We start from the raw sequence: 18,249 nt of genomic DNA, 5'->3' as shown, positions 1-18,249 counted from the left end.
TTATAAAAAAATAAGTTAATATAAACTTTTTTTAAAAAGGAGAAATAGACAAAGCCATAATCAGAGATAGAGATTTTAATACCTCTAAGTAATTGATAGAACAATTAGAAAAATCAGCAATGATACAGAAGATCTGAATGGCACTCTAAAACCTCTGACCTAATAGACATTTACAGAACACATATTTAAGAAGTGTGTGCTGCAAAGTTTGTACATTTTACCCAAAAAAAAAAAAAAAAAAGTAAGTGTGGAGGAGAATGGGTATAATTACTAATGAAAAAAATTATGGATAAATGTTCATAATTGTTGAAACTAGGTGATGGGTACATTGGTATGTATGTATGTATGGTGTGTACGTATGATTGGTACATTGGTGTGTATGTATGATTCTGTTTACTCTGTATATGATTGAAATTTTGTGTAGTAAAAGCTAAAAATTAAGTTTAGGTCAGAATACATGGTCTTTAGCAGATGATTTTTTTCTTTTCCTTTATGGTTGATCATAGGATATTGAATATAGTTCCCTGTGCTGTACCCTAGAGCCTTGTTGTTTATCCATTCTGTATATAATAGTTTGCATCTTAGTAGAAGACTTTTAAACTTTGTACACACACAAAGGCACGCTGACTGTGATGGTAGAACCTCAGGGACCAAATGTGGCGTGAACAGTGGCGCAAGCCTGCTCCCTTGCCTGTTGCCTTTATCTCCTTAGATCTCCCCACCCTCCAGGCACACCACATGCCCTCAGCATCCATAAGATTATTCATACCATTCCCCCAAACTCCTCCTACTCCTCTCCACAGGGCTAAAGTCCACCTCGTCCAACTCAACCCCACTTCCCCTGAGGACTTCTCTACCCACTCATCCTACTTCACCATGTGAAGATGTTGCCCAGAACTTTCCGTGACACTCACCTGGCATTCAACACTTATTGTCCAGTATGGCTAACTTTCCTTCATTAAACCTCATAGTTCCCAAAATGGACACAAACTATAAAAATTGTCAGAATCTCCACATTCTGGGTAGAAAGCAGCCATTTTGTTTTGGCAAACACATTGGTGAACTCCTCCCTTAGACAAAGATGGCCCCCTAAACCCAGGCTGGAGAGAGTAGGTCACAAAATAGGAAGTTAACTAGGAATAGAAATCTCCTGCCTACCCCTAGGTTAGCCTTAACACTGTAGTAAAAAACTCCCACCCCAGCTAGGGAGTGGAGGAGCCAGGTCTTTGTCCCCCCTCATGACACAGGTTTGGGGGAGAGAAGAGCAGGAAAGGGGACCCACATCGCAAGAGGCAAGCAAGACACAGCTCTGAACTCTGCTCCTTCTTGCCTTCCCATCTCAGAGTTTCTCCCTTTTTCCTTTCTGTAGCAGCTAAGCTTTGGTTAAAGCAGTTTAAAGTCTCCATTTCTATTTTGATAATATGAAATCTTCCACATTGGACCATAAAATATTGATCACGCTCACTTCTGAAACAGACTCACACATCAACCCTTTCCAAACAAGCTTGGAGAACACCCTGACCTCACGGGTCATCTTCAGCCTATGCTTAGCTTTAGGAAGCAACAAAAATCATACCAAGAGAAAGAAAGAAACATTTGTATCGTGCACCCCATCAAACCTAAAAAAATATGTATATAAACATTTATGAAAATATGAAGGAAAAATATGAAATACATGACCATTTCATTTTTTAAAACTTCCTGGAACAGTATGAGTGTAGATGGTCCTCACCTTGCATGGTGGTGCACATTGGGACCATGCAAAATCAAGGACTGCCTGTACCCTTACTTAGTAATTTATGACCCCTTAAAATTGGGAGCAAAGGGAACTTTTTGATTAAAGACAGGTGAGTAAACCTGCTTCTCCCACTCCTTTCAAGGTCACCCCAAACAATCTGAAAATGAAGGGAAAGCCTCATCTTAAAATGGACAGGGAAAGAGCCACAACTCCAAAGCACAAAAGGATGCATGCCTGCAGGGTGCTGTAAAACACGGTCAAAAATGGGGAAGATGCCAAGAGATAAGGCACATCTTCAGATTTTAAGCTACTCACCAATGCCCATAAAAGTTCGTCACAGTCCTGAAAGGCTACTCTCCTCATCAGCCTTTGAATAGATCTGTGAATAGGGTAGATCATGCTAGAAGCAAACCAATTAACGGATGGTCAGAAGAGGTCAATGTAAAGGAGAAACCACGAAGAGACACCACTTTCATTTATGAAGGACATGGCATCTGACCTGAGGGAGAGATTGCCTGAGAAAAAGAGGAAGGGGAGGCAGTCTGACCAGATTATGAAACAGAGAGGCTATGGCTAAGGACTTTATAAAAGTCCACTGACTTTATGGTTGCTGAAAATTGAGAGTATTTCTCTTTCATCTCAAAAATCACAGGTGCAATGGACTGAATGTTTATGTCCCCCCAAAATTCATGTGCTGAAATCTCATCCCCAAGGTGATGGTATTAGGTGATGGAGTCTCTGGGAACTGCTTAGGTCATGAGGGTGAAGCCCTCATGAACGGGATTAGTGTCCTTATGAAAGATCCCCTGCCTCTTCCACCCTGGGAGGACACAGGGAGAAGCGCCATCGCTGAGCCGGAAGGCGGGCTTTCACCAGACGTAGCATCTGCAGGCACTGTGACCTTGGATTCCCAGCCTCCAGAATTGTGAGAGATAAATGTTTGTTGTTTATAAGCCACTCCGTTTATGGTATTTTTATTACAGCAGCCAAAGTGGACTAAGACAAAGGCAACCTGATTCTCTGATAAGAGATCAAAGAAGAGAGAAAGATTCAAACAGATATTATAAGCAGGTTGGAAGATCTAAGAAAAATAAAAACATTTACAAATTCAAATCAGTACATCAACTATACTTCAATTTTTAAAAATCTTAAAAATAAAAATAAGTAGTTTGGGGGAGAGGGATAAATTAGGAGTTTGGGATTAACATATACACATGACTATATATAAAATAGATGATGAACAAGGACCTACTGTATAGCATAGGGAACTCTACTCAGTCCTCTGTAATAACCTACATGGGAAAAGAATCTGAAAAAGAATGGATATACGTATATGTCTAACTGATTCACTTTGCCGTACACCTGAAACTAACACAACATTGTAAATCAATTCTACCTCAATATAAAATAAAAACTAAATTAAAAAAGAAGGCACTACTGCTTTCACAATTCATAAAATGCTCACAAAACCTCATAACATAAATAAAACATCTAAAAATTTTCCAATGTAAAAAAATTTTTAATTAAAAAGAAGTTTTTAATTAGTTTGGGAGCCCAGTGTTATAGGGTCGGAAGTTACTCAAGCCCCCCAAATGGGAAAAGAGAAGAATTTAAATCATATTGGAAACAACCAAAATTCAGAAATATAGCTGGGGCAAAACAAAATGTGAAAAATAAAGCTATAAACTTATCAGAGTTCTGCCTTCTGGTCATACAGACTAAGCCTCATGTTGGTTGTAATAATTATAAACTCTGGACAAAAATCTTTAACATATAATTTTTGGAGGCACTGGAGAGCAACCAAAATTAGGCAGAAACTGGAGGTAGTTCAACCCTTGAAAGAAAGGAGTCACAGGGGTGTGATCCACGTTGAATTGCTTTTCCTTCCAGAACACTCTGCCCCGCATGGTGGGGGTCCCTTAGCTCTCAAGGAAAGTCACAACCTGTTGGCGAGAGGAATCGGGAGAAATTCGGGGCTGCCGGGCTGTAAGAAATTAAGGAGGAAATCCAATAAAGGAGGGAGGCACAGAAAGGGGAGCTCCGTGACTGAATAATCTCACCTCCAAATCATTGGCTGGCCCTGAACTGTATATGTGACCAACGGGACTCCAAGTAGAGGGGGGGACGGCAGGAAAGCTGAGTGCTGAGCAGGGATTTCTGTTCCCACCAGGAAACAGTTTGGAATTTCAGTGACCAAGTTAAGGGCACTGGGTAATCACCCAGGTTTCTAGTGAAGTCCCAGAAAGGCCAACCCAGAGTCAAGTCCACATCCCAACCAATGGCGCTGGGAAGCTGGACCAGAGGGGCTCATGGTCCAGGTCATCGTATTCCAGCTGCCAGGGTCAAAGGACAAGGCCGAGGCCAGGCCAGAAGATGGGCATACAGCCAGGGTCCCTGTGAGTGCCCACCTGCTGAGGCTTGTGTCACAGGAGGGTGCACTGAGGAGCCCCACCCTCATTCTAGAACCTTCTTTCCCCTGATGCTTCTCCTTGGCTTTGCTTCTCTCTGATGCTGTCTTGCTCTCCATTCTCTGAAACTCAGCCACTTGGCTTATCCTCTTTCCAGGATTTATTGAGCAGCCCCTGTGCCAGGCCCTGTGTTGGCTTCTGGGTTTCTTCCAGCTGGTTCTTTTCAGCTCCAAGCTTTCATTTGGATCTTCTCTTCTGACAAGACACCATCCGCCTTTGGCACCTCAGTGCCAAATCCTTAGATGCAGCCTGAATCCTTGGCAAGGGCAGAGCCAGAGATGACTTTACATGCGTTTAAGGTGCAAGGGACATCGTTTCCTGGTGACATGTGTGAACCCCAGTCATGACAAATGCGTTGCATAACGGATGCATCCACTCCTCCGCTGGAGGTTTGCCAAGATTGTTTTTTTCTTCCACACACACATCCTTCCCATTACATACCAATCAACTGGGGATCTTTCCATGAATTGTAACACTCTATCTTAAAGACCTTTTTCCGTGATGAGTACAGACTGGAGAAAGGGGTCTTAGAGCTTTCTGAAATCCAGCATCTCTGATGACTTTTAAATGTGTCTACATGGCTTCACTCTTAAGAATCAGAAAAATACATTTTTCTGGGACAAACTTCACTCATTGATTAATTCAAATGTCTGTGCTCTGTTCACAGGAGATTGATTCAAAACGCTACAAGACAAATGCTAATTATGAACTTAGCTCTGTGACCCTGGGCAAGCTATATACTTACCTGCTGTCAGTTTCTATTTCTTCTATAAAATGGGAATAAAAATGTCACATACTTGATAGAGGTGTTTGACAAATAAAGAATGTATGGGAGTATTTAGCCCATGGCTTGCTCAAAGGAATCAGTAAAAGCTAGCTGTCGTTTCAGGTTTATCTCTATTCACAGGGTTAGTGCAGGAGAGAGCAGGGATTTGAACCTACGACCAGGGCTCAGAACCTTGTTACACTTTCTGTAGACGTAAAGCCCTCTGTCCTACGCCTAGCACTCGGGAAACACAATAAATCATAGTAACTGTGGTTCTGAACCAGGTTCTACACTAGCAGAGGTTTACAACTGTACCTAAATAAATATACAGATGCACAAAGACTGCAAAATGAAAAAAAAAATTAGAATAATGAATTATGGCTTTTTCCTTCTCTTTTCTCTTAATTTTATGAAATTAAATAAATGAACACTTTGGAGGAAAAAAAAACATTTGTAGTTACAGGTTAAGTGGAACGAGATACAGGGATTCTGGGAGGGGGCAGGAGCAACCCCAGAAACAGTGACAGAACTGTGACACCCAATATATCTGGACAAAAATAAAATTCAAAATGATACCTGCACCCCTATGTTCATAGCAGCCTAAATGTCCATAGATAGAGGAATGGATAAAGATGTGGTACATATATACCAAGGAATGAAATACTGCCATTTGCAACAACATAGACGGACCTAGAGATTATCATATTAAGTGAAGTAAGTCAGAAAGAGAAAGACAAATACCATACTATATATCACTTATATGTGGATTCTAAAATATGACACAAATGAATTTATCTACGAAGCAGAAACAGACTCACAGACATAGAGCACAGACTTGTGGTTGCCTGGGGTGGGGGGAGGGAGGGATGGATTGGGAGTTTGGGATTAGCAGGTGCAAACTATTATATAGAGAATGGATAAACAACAAGGTCCTACTGTATAGCACAGGGAACTCTATTCCATATCCTGTGATAAACCATAATGGAAAAGAATATGAAAAAGAATATATATATATGTATAACAGAGTCACTTTGCTGTACAGCAGAAATTAACACAATATTGTAAATCAACTATACTTCAATAAAAAAAAAAAAAAAAAAAAGCAAGCACTGTGATACCCAAAAGAAAGCTAAGGGGAAATACAGGTATTTGGTCCAAGTCCACAATCATCACGATTCTAATAGGTGACCCCTCTCTAGATAAGTTAACATACAAAGCATTTAAAACAACAACAATCTCTGCCCACTTTTTTTTTGAAAGTTTGAGAAATGTGCCAGTTTGGAGACAGGCAACAATAATAAAGAATTAAACATCGTTTCCCATTTTTTCACTGAGTTGCTATGGCCAGCTCTCATTAACAGTAAACTAGAATGAAGCCTTGTAAGAAAAAAAAAAATGGATTAATAATTAAAAAAAAAAGGTTTAGCTCTCTTAAGGCTCAGAACCAATAGATCCTGAGACCTAGGATCCCAATGGCACAGACCACATCTTTTTGTGTCCCCAAAATCCTGAAATGCTTCCCATTTCTTGACAAGTGTGTGGCACCACACGTCCCCTACTCACGAAGCATCTCCTCTGTGCTGGGCAGGCACTGCGCTAAGTTCTTCTCTGACAAGTTTCTTATCACACAGTCGCAGTGATAACTAATGTTGGGGCCAGGATTCAGACTCATGCTGGTCTGATTCCAACATGGGTGTCCTTACCCACACCCCAGAGCTACACCTGCCCCTTAGTCTCACTTCTGTTATTACAACAGATCAGCACCCAGCAGCATCTGTGCCTTCCTCCCTCTTTTGTTTTGCTTCGGTTGTTCTCTCTGCAAAAATGCACCCCCCCCCGCCCCCGCCAGTGGGATGATCGATGTTTACTCAACTTATTGTGATGATCATTTCATGATGTATGTAAGTCAAATCATTATGCCTATACAGTGCTGTATGTCAGCTATAGCTCAATAAACTGGAAGAAAATCAACGCTACCCCACCAAGTCTGTTGAGAGCCATTCTTCCTTCAAACTAACCCTCACAGGCTACTTATCCCCTCCAGACAGAGATTTCTGCACTCCCATCCCACCTCCCACCACCCGTTCTCCCTGACCGTGCCCACATCTGTTTTTCTACACCTGATACACCTGCCACCTCTCTTAAGGAAACCAGAAGGGTATATGGAGTTTCATGGGGTCCTGGAAAGTGCTTGGGCTTTCCCACCAGAGCTGGAAGCCAGTTCTGCTTCTCGTTCACTATGTGATGTTGAGTAAACTCCTCAGAATCCCATCTGTAAAATAGATGCAGCCACTCCCACTCAGAAGGGTTCCCATGAGGGTTTAGTGGGATGAACCAAGCGGCCCAGAGGCCCCATGAGCCCTGCTTCCTTCTGCCTCCCCACTGACAGCCCTCCTACATCTGCCTCGTCTGGTGGTGAGTTGGTATTTCTCTTGCTACCTGGTTAACTTGTGTGACACACATGGACAGATCATAGGTTACTCATCATGCCTTTCCTGCTCAGCCCAATACATAGTAGGGCCTCTATGACTACCTGTCAAACTGGATGAAATGCACATCTCCCCCAGAACATGGAAAAACAGTCACATCACCCTTGTTTATTCAGTCTGGATCTCATAACATACATTTTTAATACAATAAGAATTATTCAGAGTTGTTAACATTTAGAAACAGTCTTTGCAACGAACTTCTAAATCTTTAGTAAGAGCTATGTTTACATAAATATTTATTGAGTTTAAGGCTTTCAGTGTATATTGTAAACAACACTGCCAGGCATAGTTCTTATTATTGCTCAGGAAAGACCGAATTTAATTGTCCATATTCTGTTCTTAGTTATTAAGGATACAGCACCCTGACCGGGTATCTCTGGAGCCACCAGCAAATAGAAGCAAGTAAAGAAAGAAGAAGAGCAGGACTTCCCTGGTGGCACAGTGGTGAAGAATCTGCCTGCCAGTGCAGGGGACACAGGTTCGTGCCCTGGTCCGGGAAGATCCCACATGCCGCAGAGCAACTAAGCCCGTGTGCCACAACTACTGAGCCTGCGTGCCACAACTACTGAAGCCCGTGCGCCTAGAGCCCGTGCTCCGCAACAAGAGAAGCCACCACAATGAGAAGCCCGTGCACCTCAATGAAGAGTAGCCCCCGCTTGCCGCAACTAGAGAAATACCGCGACAGCAACAAAGACCCAACGCAACCAAAATTAAAAAAATAAATAAAATTAAACCTTTAAAAACAAAGAAAAGAAAGAAGAAGAGCATGATTCCAGGATCCTTGGTCAACATTATCACTCACCAGCCATGGACGAGTCCATCAATCCATCTAAGCATTTATTTCCCATCTGTAAAATGGGGATGATTTCGGCATTGCCCTCAAGCAATGTTGTAAGAATCCAATTAAAAACCATATGCAAACATGTTTGCTAACAGGTAAGAAATGCAATGTTACTAAGAATTACTGACAATGCACTACTGGGGCTGTTCACCGAACATAGATAGCTCTGAGCTTCCTGGCTATCGAGTCTCAAGGGATAACCATAGTTTACATGGTTTTTTGATGTTTAGTAAGAGGAAGCTTAACAGTTCTTTCAAAAAGAAACTCTAAGGCTCTGCTGAGGGGAATTTGGCATCTTGACACACACAGGAGACCAGCAATTTCCTAATGAATGATGTGTTCAGGGCTGTTTTGGAAGGAACAGAGACCTTCCTCCTGGGAATATTTATCCCAAGAAGGTCTGATGACAGCTGAGGACATCAGGCTGGATTGTCACTCAGGGCAGGGGTTCCCAGGCAGCCAGATTTACTGCTCCTTGCAAAGCCTTTTGTTTGGGCTTGAGACTGTCTCAAAATGATAAAATGGCTTCATTATCTATAGACCCTCCACAAGGCAGGAAAGAGAGAGAGAGAGAGGGAAAAAGCAAGAGAGGAAGAGAGAAAGAAAAAGGACATTTAAGATATCAGCTTCACCTACTCAAAGATCAAAGAATCCCGGATCCTTGGTTTCCCAAAACTGTCTCATCTTACAAGCTAGAAAGAGATGAAAATCTTTACTAGAGTACAGTAGTTCACCAAGAGAAAAATGCTGAACTAAAAATATTGGGTTGGCCCAAAAGTTTGTTCCGGTTTTTGTAAGATGTTATGGAAAAACCCGAACGAACTTTTTGGCTAACCCAATACTTCCTTGTTCCAAAGTTAATTATTAAGCCACAATTTTTTTATCAGTTAGCACAACCCTCATTTATCTGATGCTCAATATTCAGCAAATATTTATTGGGCATCTATTATAGACCTAAGGATATTATTATTGATAAAAGCATATAATAAAAACAATAGCAGGCATTTACTCAGTGCTTTCGATGAGCCAAGGGAAAATTCTGGATATTCATGGTCAAAACAATACAGTCTTGGCCACCGCCCTGGAGAAGCGAAGCCTTTCCTCTTCCCCCTACCAGGATTTAGGAAGCAGGGGTCCTGGTGTCCCCCCTGGGGAGAGAACCAGGAGAACACTGAAGGCTAGGAAGATATGAAAGTGCATCTCTTATCAAAGGGTAGTATGGCCCCGTCTGCAAGATCAAAAATCACCACAGGAGAAGTGAAGACATTCGAGAAGGAGAGGTGAGGAAGACTTGTCCTAGGAAAGTGGAGATTCCAGTACCGACCCCACCTGCTTGCAAAGAGCAAGTCTACAGCCAAGTGTTTCTCGTTCAAGTCAACTGTTGCAAACATGCACCTGCACATCTGGAATCTTCTATCTGACCTGACCCTACTGGGTCCAAATCGTCATCTGCTTCCTAAATGCCCCTCCCCTTGTGCTCTGCAAGCAGCCAGAGAGTGTGCTGGACTGCAAGTCTGACTCGTCACTGCCCCCACTTGAAATAAACCCGTGGCGTGTCCCCAGTGCCCTCAGGATAGAGGCGGGCTCTTCACAAGTCTGTTCCCACCAACCTCCCCAGGTTCCGCTTCCTTCATCACCCTCAGACCCACTCAGTCCTCAGAGGTTCCCTCTGGACCCTCACCTCCCGGCCCAGCATAGCCTCATCCAGTCCCCTCCTCCCGCTTCACCCGGCTCACCTCTCATCCCTTTAGCCTCTGGGTCACATTCATGGAGCAGCTCCATCCCTATGGGGTTCCCCCACCAGGAACTGGCCACACTAACTATCATTGCTCAACTGCTGTCTCACGCCCTGCCCGGCTGATGTTGACAATAACAGCCCCATGGTGGGCTCCTAATGGAGGCTCGGGAATGTTGGCAGAATGAATATATTAAAGACGAGAGGTAGAGGGCCACCTAAGAAGCCGCTCCTGACCCAGTCTAGACCAACACCAGAGCAGGTGGAGAGCCATCCCAGGTCCACCAGTTCGTCACCTCTGCCTGGGGGCCAGCCGACTACAGACACGGCTTCAGTGAAGGCGCAAGCTGGGAAAGCCCTGGCCAGTTCTCCTGGGGCCACTCACCGTGATGTTCCTCTCTGATCAAGTCAACACGAAACGATCATCAATCTCCTCTGTGGTACCATCGCTTTCTTCGAGATGAGTACTGCCACTGTATTTTAGTTGTCGGTGGACTATTTCAGAGGATCTTCCCTCGTGAGCTCTGAGATAACTATCCGCAGAATAACAGAATATAAATTCTAGGTCCACAGGGTTTGAGGGGGGTTTTTTGGTCACATTTCTGAAATCAAGTGATTTTTCCTTCAGTGACATATAGCTCAGTACGATCTTTCACTTACGTTGCAAAATACTCCTCCGAATTTTGACGTTGAGGGTGCACAAGTGAAAATCATGGAACTGAAAGGCCGTAGCTTGACATGCAATCACCGGAAGCCACCTCCCCCTCACACATGCGCACCACACACTCCAAGGATCTGAAGCCTCCAGGGCAAGACTTGATGCCCAATTTGGTGAACCTGGCAAGTTTCACTGGGGATCTCAAGGAAAATGGATAGACTCACTCTCTGAATAGGATCAAAACATCTAAGCAGAAAATACCAACAATGCTTTGTTTCCACCAAACTTAGCCCCTGGGGAAATTACACTTGGATGATTTACGGAATGCGGGTCTTTAGCTGCCGTACACTTTGCAGTGCCAACAAAGACAACAATAATACATAATTGATTCCACTTGGATCTCAGCGAGTCAATAAAGAACTTTGTTTATACATAATTTTGTTGGGCAAATCTCCCAGATGGTACTGAAATGTTGCATTTTTAAGATGTTGAGTTTGGTCCAGGAGGATCATAAATTATAAAGATAATGTGTCTTTTGTATCGTTACAGTCATCTAATTGTAATCACAATTATAGTCACTGTAAAATCTAACTACCTTCTATTTTAGTATTACCCACGACATTTTTTTAAATCTTCATTTATTTAAGAGCCAAAAGTCAAAATAAGGGCTCCAGAATCCCAGAGCTCCACCTGCTAACACAAGGGCAATTTTACAGATTAAAACCTATCATGAAAATAAAAATTTAATATTTTCATAATAGGAATTAACAGCAGTACAAACATAAACTCTCCAATAGGTTTTAGGTTAACTTTCTCACTCTCTAGAAAGAGGCTTTAGCTAGGTTCCTAGGAAACTAACTCTTCATCTCTGCAATAATTTTCTACTCTCTGAAACATGTAATTTATGCTTTTATTAAGGATAAAATTATGGTTCTCTCTCTTATTGCTGCATCACATAAAAATGCTTGAACAGATTAACACAACATTGGGAGGGTAGGTTTGGGATGTCGTGATTTAAAATATAAGGTGTCAGCTTAGGAAATGCCTGGCGGGGGGTGGGGGGGTGCGGCCCTGGTGGGTGCATTTCACAGAGCCTGGCAGGCGTCCCAGAACAGCTGAGACTGGCACCCCTGCCCACCCCACGTGACTCCCTTCCAAGAGAGCGACAGTGCCTGCATACTAAGACACTGTAGACAGAGGAAGCAAGCAGTTGGTTCAAAAACAAGCCCCCAAATGGAAAATTACCCAGGCCGAGGCTAACAATTGCCAGCATCGGCTTATAATTGAGCTGCTTCTCCCAAGGGCAACGCTGCTTCACCTGCTGCAGGTGAGAGGCCTCCGGGATTTAGGTATCAGAGGATGGTTAATGATTCTCTCAAGTCGTGGCAGGAAGCCCAGCTGGCTTCAGAACAGATGGGAGGACATTCAGGGCAGAGGAGGGGGAGCTGGAATAAGGGACCAGAGAGGCAGTTCTCAGACCTGAGTCAGTGTCCCAATCATTGCAGGACATATTAATCACAGAGGACCAGGCTGGACCCCGAAATTCTTATCTGAGGGCTTGGGATGGGGTCTGAGTAACTGCAGTTCTAGCAGGTCTCCAGCTTCTGTTACTTACTGGTCCAGAAACCGCACGGGGAAAACCCCAGCACGAGAGCCTCATGCTTCAGGGCGGTCCTTACCTGGAGCCAGAGCAGCACCTGGCACCTGTTAGAAACACAGAATCTCAGACCCACCCCGGACCTATTGATTCAGAACCCACAGCTTAACGAGATTCTCCACGTGGTTCGTGCACACGTTAAAATTTGAAAAGCACCATAGTACGTGCTATTTAAGGCCCTTTCGGCCCCTGGGATTCAACTAATTCTGTGTCCACATGGTTCCAATGTGGATGCGTGTTGGGGGCACAGGGGTGCACGAGCACACGCCTGTTTGGGGTGGGAAAAGAGGGTGTGGTTCGCTTTTAACCCTTGACTAACTTACTCTCTCCCACTCCCCCTCCCCTCGAAAACATACTGAGTAAGGTTTTGCATCTACCCTCCTGGATAACCAGTCGGTACAAGCGCAAAGCACATAAATTAGCCCTGAACTGGCTATGCCCATCATAACACTATAGTGACTGCTGCCCATCCTTGAGGGTCACCCTGAGAGCAAGGTGGCACTGTCCTGAGAGCCCCCATTCTCGCCACAGCATGGTCTGGGCCAACAGATGTTTGCGGGCTGACCGAGGGCTGCCGGGTAAGGACACACAGCACCTGATTGTGCTGTAACACCCCTGAGGCCGTCCCCGGCCCCCTCCCCACCTCGACATCCCCTCACCCCCAGGGCCCGTGCTGTTCACAGCACCGCTCACCCGCGTTCTCCATGCTCACAGCTCCTCTCCGGAGATGCCTGGGCTCTGAGCATCAGCCCCCAGAACCTGGATGCTGGGTCTCCGCCTAGAGCAGGAACGGGCAAGCTTTTCCTGCAAAGGGCCAGATGGTTAACACCTCAGACTCTGTGAGTCACACGAGCTCAGGTGGGCAACCACTCAGCTCAGCTGATGCTGCTTGAAATCAGCCAGAGACGATACCTAAGCCATAGGCTACGTTCAGACAAAACTTTATGGACACTGACATCTGAATTTCATGTAATTTTTATGTATTACAAAATAGGATTCCTCTTTTGCTTTTTTTTTTAACCACTTAAAAAATGTAAAATTTCTTATCGCAAGAACCACACAAAATACAGGAAATGGGCAGTGGCTGGATTTGGCCCATGGGCCATAGTCGGACCTCATCTAGAGGTCAAGCGCAAGGTTAAGGTCAAGTCCTGGCAGTGTGTCTGACTAACTGTGTGGCCTTAACCAACCGAGGGCTGCTGTCCCAGTGACATGAGAGGACACACAGTCTGTGGCCCGCAGGGAGTGAGCAGTAAGTAGTGGCCGTTGTTACCGTTGTCACGGTTGAGCTCTAGAAAAAGCCAGTGGAGGCAGGCGGGAAAGACCAAGACACTTCGGTCAGGGCTAGGCCTTGTTTGATAAACATCCGTGGAAATATGGACTCTTTAGAGGAAAGGGGGCGTCTCTCCATGGAGCCCCAACCTGAAAGGCCTCTGTGGACACAGAGGTGCCTACCCAGTGGTCACCAGGAAGATGCAATTAACCATTTGACAGTTACCTGAGCAAAGGCAGCACTGGGACAGGCGGGGGTGAGGAAGGTGCAGAGAGAGGAGCTATGGTGGCCAGAACAAGCTCCAACCAACCTGGCCCAGAGGTGAGAGGGAGCCAAGGGTTCCCTAAGAACGTTGGAGTCAGGGTCTGGCTCCCCCATTTGTGGGCCCCCGGGGCAAGCCGCTAATTCAGCCTGTTTGAGCCTTGGCTGCATCATCTATAACATACTTGTCAATTTGTTTGGCAGATATTTACTGAATACCTACTGTGTGCCAGGCACTGTGCTAAGTGCTGCAGATGCATGGGTGATAGGGTCAAAAAAGACAAACAATGGACTTCCCTGGTGGCACAGTGGTTGGGAATCCACCTACCAATGCGGGGGACACGGGTTCGAGCCCTGGTCCGGGAAGATCCCACATGCCACGGAGCAACTAAGCCCGTGTGCCACAGCTACTGAGCCAACGCTCTAGAGCCCGCGAGCCACAACAAGAGAAGCCACCGCAGTGAGAAGCCTGCACACCGCAAAGAAGAGTAGCCCCCGCTCGCCGCAACTAGAGAAAGCCCGTGCACAGCAACAAAGACCCAACGTAGCCAAAAATAAATAAATAAGACAAATGATGGATCAATAGATAAATGATAGTTGGATAGATAGATGATAGATGGATGAATGGATAAATAGATAGACAGACAGACAAATATTAACAGCTGCCATCAGCACCTGCCTGGGCTTAGGAGAATAATTTGATCAGCCTTTTGCGTTGTGCACAGCGAGACCAAAGGCCACGGGTCAGCCCGCAAGAGGATTCCCCAGCTGCCTGCTGTCAGGTGGCAGGAGTGCCAGGACTCTGGCCAAATGGACAACACGGACCCCCTTCATGGGACAGATTGACACAGGAAGGGGTGCTGGTTTTGCCAGATTGTCCAAATTTTCCAGAGAAACTCAAACTTCGGCAGTGTACCCAATGTTAAATATTGGTCTCTAGTTCAAAAACTCCCAAAGGCTCTGGAACAAACAAAGCACACCCGTGAGCTGAAAGTATTGGGCCGTAGACCACCGGTTTGTGATCTCTGAATTAGAAAAAGAGGCAGCAAAACAAAGAAATCCCTAACTTACACTGTAGAAGAGGAGCACAAAGCAGAACAGACCGTGGGGGACATGGGGGTGGAAGGCTAATGGGGCGTGTCTGGGGCACTGTGCCCAGTGGGCTCTGAAGGACAAAGATGTCTCATGTCAACACTGCATTGTTGTGACACCAACTCCCTCATCCCCAGCCAGACTCGGGTCTATCTGCCTTGAGTGAGTGGTACAGGAGAGATGAGGGGACAGACGAGGGGCTGAATACCACCTCTGGAGCAGGGTGGCAGTGGGAGGGTGGTGGCCAGCAAGGGCAGGACCCCAGAAGCCGCAGGACCGACCGCGAGAACTAAAGCCCCTCGGGATCACAAAAACAGCCTGGGAGTGAAAGAGGAGGGTGGGGTCCATTGAAGTCTGAAAGGCCAGGGTCCCCCAGCCTATGGCAGGTTAAACAGAGGAGGGCAAAGCCTGGCCCCTCAAGGGGTCTGCTGGGGAAATGGACAACCTCACAGCACTGGGAGCGGGGGACAGATTACTCTCATTTACCCACAAAGAAAACAAGGAGCAGACAATGGGATAATATGTCCAAAATCACACAGAAAAGAGCACATCCAAATCCTACCCAGGTCTGTCTGATGACCCCACAAAGTGTGATTTTGTTGTGTTGATGTGTTGTCACAGCCCAACCCTGTCTGGAGAAGAGAGGCACTGTGCCTTGTCCCCCAAGCGTACCTAAAAGTGGAAAAAGACAGCACAACCGCTGCTGTGTGAAAGAGCACGTCCCACACATTCTCCATCCTTCCTCATCACACTGTTTGCTGAAGGGACGCTGGGGACACAGTGGGTGGTGGACCTGGAGTCTGACCCTGAGGCTGAAGCCCAGTTTCCCACCTTCATCTGCTGTGTCTTCTGTCTTTTAACCTCTCAGTTTCCTCATCTGTGAAATGGGAATAATGATAGCAGTTCCTGTCTTGAAAGTTTCCTCATGAAAGGCTGAGTGATTGACAATATGGAAGGCCTCCATCAAAGACATTCCGTGCATCTGTTGGGCTGGGTTTTGTTGTCATTGTTGGGGCGGTAACCCGTGCGGTTTCCCACCTGTGTTGTCACCGGGGAAGGAAACCCTGACCCCTGACCACAGTTGTAACCACCTCCCGGGGCCAGACTCTGAGTCCACGGTGTGACCCGACATCACACCAGGGGATGTCCCCTCACCCTGGTGACTCATCATCAGACCCACCTGAGTTGCCTGGGCTGTGGTGATCCCACCGTGGGGCGGGGCCCTTGGGGTCGAGAAAGCTGGAGCCCATCAGGGGTTCCGGCACCGACCACCCGGATCACTTGGGGTTTCTGCTTCTGTGGACCTCTCCGTCTTGGTCCAGCTCTCCTCCAGGTGGGCCTCCACTCTCTCCGGGCCACATGACCCGTACCCTCCCCATCACGTCCTTCCTGTCTGTGTGCCAATGCTTCACGGCCTGTTGGAGTCCAAGTATGATTATGTGAAGTCCTGCGTTTATTGCGACAGCCTCTCAGGGGCACGCTCATGATTTGGGGGGCGAGGGGGCCTTGGAGTCTTAATTCAAACAGTAGCTATCAGTGGAATTTTAGAGCGAGGCATGAGGGTCACCAGGCTTGTTCTTTGCTGGGGGTCTGCTTACAGATGGGGTTCTGCCCGTGACCCTGGTTTCTCATTCTGAATTTGAGCAGGAGTCCCACGTGCATATGTAGACACCATTACAATGTCACATACACTGATGGTAAACCTACCTATTTTTATAACTTCTCACTTTGTGTTCGCTTAAGTAGGCTCACTGGTCTACACTGCATGGCACACTGCAGTTCCATCCATACCATGCCATGTCCTGGACAGCAGAGAGGTGGTCTGTGCCAAGCCCAGTGACCCTCATTTTGGAAATATCCCTCAAGTCCAAACCAGTGGATGCAGGAGGCAAAGGAGCATGGTTTCCTGGGCCCCATCCTCACCCGCTCCCGGTCTGCCACACCAGGGCCAGCCAGCTGTGTGCACACACAGGCTGCAGCCACAGACAGGAAAATAAAAGGCCTTTGCCTTCCTGGCACTGAAAGCATCACGCTTTTAGTCCATGTAGTACAGGTGCCGTGCTTTGGGAAGCACTGGCCTATACCGAAGAGTGTATAAATAAATTCATCAAGTGTACTTCCTTCTTCCACTAATTTAATAAAAAACAACTTTGCTTGACATGGTCCATCTGTTATATACCGAAGGCATGGGCATTACTGCTTTAGGTTAAATATAATTTTGAAATGTGCCACCTGGATGCCATCATCCCCTGAGCTCTTTAAACTATATTCTCTTGGAAAGAATGTGACATGTAAGGTGAACATGGGGTCTTTTTTTCCCTTTGAAAATGAGCGTTTTCTGTCCTCTAAAAATCAAAAGGATATTTTTACTGTTATGATTTTATTATGCTTCTTTATAGTGTCGTTTGTTTTCGTGAAGTTAAAGGAAGCAGTGAAGTGGAAACCAGTAACAAATAGGGCATGTTGAAATCGAGCTCCAGAGTTTAAAGCTTCCATTCATTTAACTGGGGAGAAAAGCGTGTGTTTGTTTGGATACCTAATTATTGGGAAAGGAGAGGTTCATCTGTCTAAGTTAATATCCCCTAACCGAGTTGGAAATTAGCATACATCTCTTTAATTACACCTGCTGCTACAGCCTCATGGACCAGCCACACACACAGGATGGGAGGGGGTGTCCTGACCACCTGCCCCCCGACACTACCTGTTGCTGGAAGGACGTCGGGCCCCCCAGGAAGCTCCAGGCGCCTCCTCCCCATCGCCGGCTTGAAACCCACTTGGCCCTAAGTGACCAGCCTCCATCAGTGTGCTCAGCCAGTGTATCCTCAGAGCTGTACAATGCGTGGATGTGCACGGTAATTGTTGAAAGACTGAATGAATGAATGAATGAATGACAATTTAACAAGTGCCTGTGAGCCCTCCTCTGTGGCATCACATGGCGTGTGGACTAACATTTGATCTCCAAAGCCAGGCATTAATAGGCCCCATGGAAACCACTGTGGCTCCCTTAACTGCTCCCCCTGGAGGCTGGGAAGGGAAGGGCCCCTCCTGCTGTGGGGTTATACGTTAATTTCTAAGCCCATCATCTGGAGGTTCCATTTATTCACTTGCTTATCATTGCCGAAAACAAATGATCTAGAGCTTAAATGTCTGACAATCACGAAACGGTTGAGAAAATAATAGAATTGTAATGCACTAAGTTGCTATTTAAAATGATGTTTATTCAGCACTTATAATAACGTTAGAAATGCTTATGATCTAATATTAATGGGAA

At 45.7% G+C, this 18,249-nt stretch overlaps 1 protein-coding gene across 1 annotated transcript in view; it reads right to left on the bottom strand.

The window, feature by feature from the left end:
- The window catches only part of LOC309642141 ((E2-independent) E3 ubiquitin-conjugating enzyme FATS), a 383,737-nt gene extending 365,778 nt beyond the window's left edge, over window positions 1-17,959 (bottom strand). The window contains exon 1 of the mRNA XM_082423192.1: window positions 13,046-17,959. The gene's annotated coding sequence lies outside the window, so the exon portion shown is untranslated. The remainder of the gene's footprint in view (window positions 1-13,045) is intronic.
- Between the last annotated feature and the right edge of the window lie 290 nt (window positions 17,960-18,249).

Source organism: Balaenoptera physalus, assembly GCF_965194825.1.
Source record: "Balaenoptera physalus genome assembly, chromosome: 14".
Taxonomy (NCBI): domain Eukaryota; kingdom Metazoa; phylum Chordata; class Mammalia; order Artiodactyla; family Balaenopteridae; genus Balaenoptera; species Balaenoptera physalus.
Note: the sequence above shows the minus strand (reverse complement) of the source record. Positions and strands in the feature narration are given on the sequence as shown.